The sequence below is a fragment of the Triticum urartu genome, chromosome 2A (genome assembly GCF_056163025.1).
Source record: "Triticum urartu cultivar PI428250 chromosome 2A, HENAU_Tu73, whole genome shotgun sequence".
NCBI classification, from domain to species: Eukaryota; Viridiplantae; Streptophyta; class Magnoliopsida; order Poales; family Poaceae; genus Triticum; species Triticum urartu.
In genome coordinates, this window is record NC_141874.1 from 43,733,927 (window position 1) to 43,741,813 (window position 7,887).

Below are 7,887 nucleotides of genomic sequence, written 5' to 3' on the forward strand. Positions count from 1 at the left end.
CTGCGGATGTTCTGATGGCTGAAGCATTAGCACTCAAATTTGGCCTAATACTAGCGCAAAGGGCGGGGTGTAATCGCAAAATCATCAACTCAGACAACCTGGAGGTGATAGAGACCATGCAGGATGGAGGACAATCAGCAGGTGCGGCGGCAATTTTCGGGGACTGCTTTCACTATGCATGTGATTTTGTCATGACTAGATTCGAACATTGTAATTGAGAGGAAAATAAAGTAACTCATGAGCTTGCTAGATTAGCTAGATTTTCTTTGACTTCAGACTATTTTGAGTAGCCTCTAAATGAAACTGTAATGATCCTCACAAACGATGTAACGGTTATCTCTAATGAATAAAGTTTTGTTTTACTTCAAAAAAAACTCATCGGTGGTGTTTGGTCATCTTGTTAAAGGGGGTAGGCTATTTGTATGTCATCTTTGGTGCATCCTCTGCCCCCCGCCTTATCCCATCGCAATGGTGTGCCGACATGTGGGCCACATCACCCCCTTCGCATTGTCTCTTGATCATGTCGGCACCCTTCCTTGTCTCAACCCAATTTCCCTCTTCCCTTTTCATGCCGACAAACTGAAGGAAATATGCCCTAGAGGCAATAATAAAGTTGTTATTTATATTTCCTTATATCATGATAAACGTTTATTATTCATGCTAGAATTGTATTAACCGGAAACTTGATACATGTGTGGATACATAGACAAAACACAGTGTCCCTAATAAGCTTCTACTAGACTAGCTCGTTAATCAAAGATGGTTAAGTTTCCTAACCATAGACATGTGTTGTCATTTGATGAACGGGATCACATCATTAGGAGAATGATGTGATGGACAAGACCCATTCGTTAGCTTAGCATAATGATCATTAAGTTTTTATTGCTATTGCTTTCTTCATGACTTATACATATTCCTTTGACTATGATATTATGCAACTCCCGGATACTGGAGGAATACCTTGTGTGCTATCAAACGTCACAACGTAACTGGGTGATTATAAAGATTCTCTACAGGTATCTTCAAAGGTGTTTGTTGGGTTGGCATAGATCGAGATTAGGATTTGTCACTCCGAGTATCGGAGAGGTATCTCTGGGCCCTCTCAGTAATGCACATCATGATAAGCCTTGCAAGCAATGTGACTAATGAGTTAGTTGCGGGATGATGCATTACGGAACAAGTAAAGGGACTTGCCGGTAACAAGATTGAACTAGGTATGAAGATACCAACGATCGAATCTCGGGCAAGTAACATACCGATGACAAAGGGAATTACGTATGTTGTCATTACAGTTTGACCGATAAAGATCTTCGTAGAATATGTAGGAACCAATATGAGCATCCAGGTTCCGCTGTTGGTTATTGACCGGAGATGTGTCTCGGTCATGTCTACATAGTTCTCTAACCCGTAGGGTCCGCACACTTAATGTTCAATGACATTTTGTATTATGAGTTATGTGATTTGGTGATCGAATATTGTTTGGAGTCTCAGATGAGATCACGGAAATGACGAGGAGTCTCAAAATGGTCGAGAGATAAAGATTGATATATTGGACGATAGTATTCGGACACCGAAAGTGTTTCGGAATGTATCGGGTACATATCGGAGTACCGGGGGGGGGGTTACCGGAACCCCCCGGGGGAAGATATGGGCCATAGGAGGGAGGCAAGCCAGCCCATAAGGGGTGGTGCCCCCCCATGGGAGGAGTCCGAATTGGACAATGGGAGGGGGCGGCGCCCCCCTTTCCTTCTCTTCCTCTCTCTGCTTGCCCCTTTCTGTTGGGGAACATAGCATGCAATTTCAAAAAAAATCCTACATCATGCAAGATCTATCTAGGAGATGCATAGAAACGAGAGGGGGAGAGTGTGTCCACGTACCCTCGTAGACCGAAAGCGGAAGCGTTAGGTTAACGTGGTTGATGTAGTCGAACGTCTTCGCGATCCAACCCATCAAGTACCGAACGTACGGCACCTCCGAGTTTAGCACACGTTCAGCTCGATGACGTCCCTCGAACTCTTGATCTGGCAAAGTGTCGAGGGAGAGTTTCGTCAGCATGACGGTGTGGTGACAATGATGGTGATGTGATCCGCGCAGGGCTTCGCCTAAGCACTACGTGAATATGCCCGGAGGAGTAAACCGTGGAGGGAGACGCCGCACACGGCTTGGAACAATTGGTGTGTCTCCAAGGGGTGCCCTGCCCACGTATATAAAGGAGGGAGAGGGAGGAGGCCAGCCCTAGGGGGCGCGCCAAGAGGGGGGAGTCCTAGCCCCCCCGGCCCCCTCTTATTCCTTCTCATGGAGGGGGAAAGGGGGGAAGGAGAGGGAAGAGGAGAAGGAAAGGGGGGCGCGCCCCCTCCCCTAGTCCAATTCAGACTCCCCATGGGAGGGGGGCGCGGCCACCCCTTGTGGGCTGCCTCCCCTCTCCCCTATGGCCCATGTAGGCCTATTACTTTTCCCGGGGGGTTCTGGTAACCCCTCGGTACTCCGAAAAATACCCGAACCACTCCGAAACCATTCCGGTGTCTGAATATCATCGTCCAATATATCAATTTTTACCTCTCGACCATTTCGAGACTCCTCGTCATGTCCGTGATCTCATCCGGGACTCCGAGCAAACTTCGGTCACCAAAACACATAACTCATAATACAACTCGTCATTGAACGTTAAGAGTGCGGACCCTACAGGTTCGAGAACTATGTAAACATGACACATCTCTGATCAATAACCAACAACGGAACCTGGATGCTCATATTGGTTCCTACATATTCTACGAAGATCTTTATCGTTTAAACCGCAATGACAACATACGTCATTCCCTTTGTCATTGGTATGTTACTTGCCCGAGATTTGATCGTCAATATCCTCATACCTTGTTCAATCTCGTTACCGACAAGTCTCTTTACTTGTTCCGTAATGCATCTTCCCGCAACTAACTCATTAGTCACATTTCTTGCAAGGCTTATCATGATGTGCATTACCGAGAGGGCCCAGAGATACCTCTCTGATACTCGGAGTGACAAATCCTAATCTTGATCAATGCCAACCCAACAAACACCTATAGAGCATCTTTATAATCACCCAGTTACATTCTGACGTTTGATAGCACACAAGGTGTTCCTCCGGTATTCAGGAGTTGCATAATCTCATAGTCAAAGGAATATGTATAATTCATGAAGAAAGCAATAGCAATAAAACTTAACGATCATTATGCTAAGCTAACGGATGGGTCTTATCCATCACATCATTCTCCTAAGGATGTGATCCCGTTCATCAAATGACAACACATGTCTATGTTTAGGAAACTTAACAATCTTTGATTAAGGAGCTAGTCAAGTAGAGGCATACTAGGTCACCTTGTTTTGTCTATGTATTCACACATGTACTAAGTTTCCGGTTAATACAATTCTATCATGAATAATAAACATTTATCATGATATAAGGAAATATAAATAACAACTTTATTATTTCCTCTAGGGCATATTTCCTTCAGTCTCCCACTTGCACTAGAGTCAATAATCTAGATTACATTGTAATGATTGTAACACCCATGGAGTCTTGGTGTTGATCATGTTTTGCTCGTGGAAGAGGCTTAGTCAACGGGTCTGCAACATTCAGATCCGCATGTATTTTGCAAATCTCTATGTCTCCCTCCTTGACTTGATCGTGGATGGAGTTGAAGCATCTCTTGATGTGTTTAGTTCTCTTGTGAAATCTGGATTCCTTCACTAAGGCAATTGCTCCAGTATTGTCACAAAAGATTTTCATTAGACCCGATGCACTAGGTATTACACCTAGATCGGGTATGAACTCCTTCATCCAGACTCCTTCATTTGCTGCTTTCGAAGCAGCTATGTACTTTGCTTCACACGTAGATCCCGCCACGACACTCTGCTTGGAACTGCACCAACTGACAGCTCCACCATTCAATATAAATACATATCCAGTTTGTGACTTAGAGTCATCCGGATGAGTGTCAAAGCTAGCATCAACGTAACCATTTATGACAGGCTCATTGTCACCTACATAAACGAGAAACATATCCTTAGTCCTTTTCAGGTATTTCAGGATGTTCTTGACCGCTGGCTAGTGATCCACTCCTAGATTACTTTGGTACCTCCCCGCTAAACTTATAGCAAGGCACACATCAGGTATGGTGCATAGCATTGCATACATGGTAGAACCTATGGCTGAGGCATAGGGAATGACTTTCATTTTCTCTCTATCTTCTGCAGTGGTCGGGCATTGAGTCTGACTCAACTTCACACCTTGTAACACAGGCAAGAACCCTTTCTTTGACTGATCCATTTTGAACTTCTTCAAAACTTTATCAATGTATGTGCTTTTTGAAAGTCCAATTAAGCGTCTTGATCTATCTCTATAGATCTTGATGCCCAATATATAAGTAGCTTCATCGAGGTCTTTCATTGAAAAATTCTTATTCAAGTATCCTTTTATGCTATCCAGAAATTCTATATCATTTCCAATCAACAATATGTCATCCACATATAATATTAGAAATGCTACAGAGCTCCCACTCACTTTCTTGTAAATACAGGCTTCTCCAAAAGTCTGTATAAAACCATATGCTTTGATCACACTATCAAAGCGTATATCCCAACTCCGAGAGGCTTGTCCATAAATGGATCGCTGGAGCTTGCACACTTTGTTAGCACCTTTAGGATCGACAAAACCTTCTGGTTGCATCATATACAACTCTTCTTTAAGAAATCCATTAAGGAATGCAGTTTTGACATCCATTTGCCAAATTTCATAATCATAAAATGCGACAATTGCTAACATGATTCGGACAGACTTAAGCATTGCTACGGGTGAGAAGGTCTCATCGTAGTCAACTCCTTGAACTTGTCGAAAACCTTTCGCAACAAGTCGAGCTTTGTAGACAGTAACATTACCATCAGCGCCAGTCTTGTTCTTGAAGATCCATTTATTTTCTATGGCTTGTCAATCATCGGGCAAGTCAACCAAAGTCCATACTTTGTTCTCATACATGGATCCCATCTCAGATTTCATGGACTCAAGCCATTTCATGGAATCTAGGCTCATCATCGCTTCCTCATAATTCGTAGGTTCGTCATGGTCTAGTAACATGACTTTCAGAACAGGATTACCATACCATTCTGGTGCGGAACGTACTCTGGTTGACCTACGAGGTTCGGTAGTAACTTGATCCGAAGTTTCATGATCATCGTCATTAACTTCCTCACTAATTGGTGTAGGCATCACTGGAACTGATTTATGTGATGTACCACTTTCCAATTCAAGAGAAGGTACTATTACCTCATCAAGTTCTACTTTCCTCCCACTCACTTCTTTCGAGAGAAACTCCTTCTCTAGAAGGGATCCATTCTTAGCAACAAATATCTTGCCTTCGGATCTGTGATAGAAGGTGTACCCAACAGTTTATTTTGGGTATCCTATGAAGACACACTTCTCCTATTTGGGTTCGAGCTAATCAGGCTGAAGCTTTTTCACATAAGCATCGCAACCCCAAACTTTAAGAAATGACAGCTTAGGTTTCTTGCCAAACCACAGTTCATATAGTGTCATCTCAACGGATTTAGATGGTGCCCTATTTAACATGAATGCAACCGGCTCTAAAGCATAACCCCAAAACGATAGCGGTAAATCCGTAAGAGACATCATATATCGCACCATATCTAATAAAGTGTGGTTACGACGTTCGGACACACCATTACGCTGTGGTGTTCCAGGTGGCGTGAGTTGCAAAACTTCCACATTGTTTCAAATGAAGACCAAACTCGTAACTCAAATATTCGCCTCCGCGATCAGATCGTAGAAACTTTATTTTATTGTTACGATGATTTTCCACTTCACTCTAAAATTCTTTGAACTTTTCAAATGTTTCAGACTTGTGTTTCATTAAGTAGGTATGCCCATATTTGCTTAAATCATCTGTGAAGGTCAGAAAATAACGATACCCGCCGCGAGCCTCAAGACTCATCGGACCGCATACATCGGTATGCATTATTTCCAATAAGTCAGTGACTCGCTCCATTGTTCTGGAGAACGGAGTCTTAGTCATCTTGCCCATGAGGCATGGTTCGCAAGCATCAAGTGATTCATAATCTAGTGATTCCAAAAGCCCATCTGCATGGAGTTTCTTCATGTGTTTTACACCAATATGACCTAAACGGCAGTGCCACAAATAAGTTGCACTATCATTATTAACTTTGCATCTTTTGGCATCAATATTATGAATATGTGTATCACTATGATCGAGATTCAACAAAAATAGACCACTCATCAAGGGTGCATGACCATAAAATATATTACTCATATAAATAGAACAACCATTATTCTCTGATTTAAATGAATAATTGTCTCGCATCAAACAAGATCCAGATATAATGTTCATGCTCAACGCTGGCACCAAATAACAATTATTCAGGTCTAAAACTAATCCCGAAGGTAGATGTAGAGGTAGCGTGCCGACGACGATCACATCGACCTTGGAACCATTTCCGACGTGCATCGTCATCTCGTCCTTAGCCAATCTTCGTTTAATCCATAGCCCCTGTTTTGAGTTGCAAATATGAGCAACAGAACCAGTATCAAATACCCATGCGCTACTATGAGCATTAGTAAGGTACATATTAATAACATGTATATCAAATATACCTTTCACTTTGCCATCCTTCTTATCCGCCAAATACTTGGGGCAGTTCCGCTTCCAGTGACCAGTCCCATTGCAGTAGAAGCACTCAGTTTCACGCTTAGGTCCAGACTTGGGCTTCTTCCCAGGAGCAGCAAATTGCTTGCTATTCTTCTTGAAGTCCCCCCTCTTCCCTTTGCCCTTTTTCTTGAAACTAGTGGTCTTGTTAACCATCAACACTTGATGCTCCTTCTTGATTTCTACCTCTGCGGCCTTAAGGATTGCGAAGAGCTCGGGAATTGTCTTTTCCATCACTTGCATATTATAGTTCATCACGAAGCCTTTATAGCTTGGTGGCAGTGATTGAAGAACTCTGTCAATAACACTATCATCCGGAAGATTAACTCCCAGCCGAGTCAAGTGGTTATGGTACCCAGACATTCTGGGTATGTGTTCACTGACAGAACGGTTGCCCTCCATCTTGCAGCTATAGAACTTGTTGGAGACTTCATATCTCTCAACTCGGGCATTTGCTTGAAATATTAACTTCAACTCTTGGAACATCTCATATGCTCCATGACGTTCAAAATGTCTTTGAAGTCCCGATTCTAAGCCGTAAAGCATGGCACACTGAACTATCGAGTAGTCATCAGATTTAGCTTGCCAGACGTTCATAACGTCTGGAGTTGCTCTTGCAGCAGGCCTTGCACCTAGCGGTGCCTGCACAACGTAATTCTTCTATGAAGCAATGAGGATAATCCTCAAGTTACGGACCAAGTCCGTGTAGTTGCTACCATCATCTTTCAACTTAGCTTTCTCTAGGAACGCATCAAAATTCAAGGGAACTGTAGCACGGGCCATTGATCTACAACAACATAGATATGCAAAAACTATCAGGACTAAGTTCATGATAAATTTAAGTTAACGTGGTTGATGTAGTCGAACGTCTTTGCGGTCCAACCGATCAAGTATCGAACGTACGGCACCTCCGAGTTCAGCACACGTTCAGCTCGACGACGTCCCTTGAACTCTTGATCCAGCAAAGTGTCGAGGGAGAGTTTTGTCAGCACGACAGTGTGGTGACAATGATGGTGATGTGATCCGCGCAGGGCTTCGCCTAAGCACTACGTGAATATGCCCGGAGGAGTAAACCATGGAGGGAGACGCCGCACACAGCTTGGAACAATTGGTGTGTCGCCAAGGGGTGCCCTGCCCACGTATATAAAGGAGTGAGAGGGAGGAGGCCAGCCCT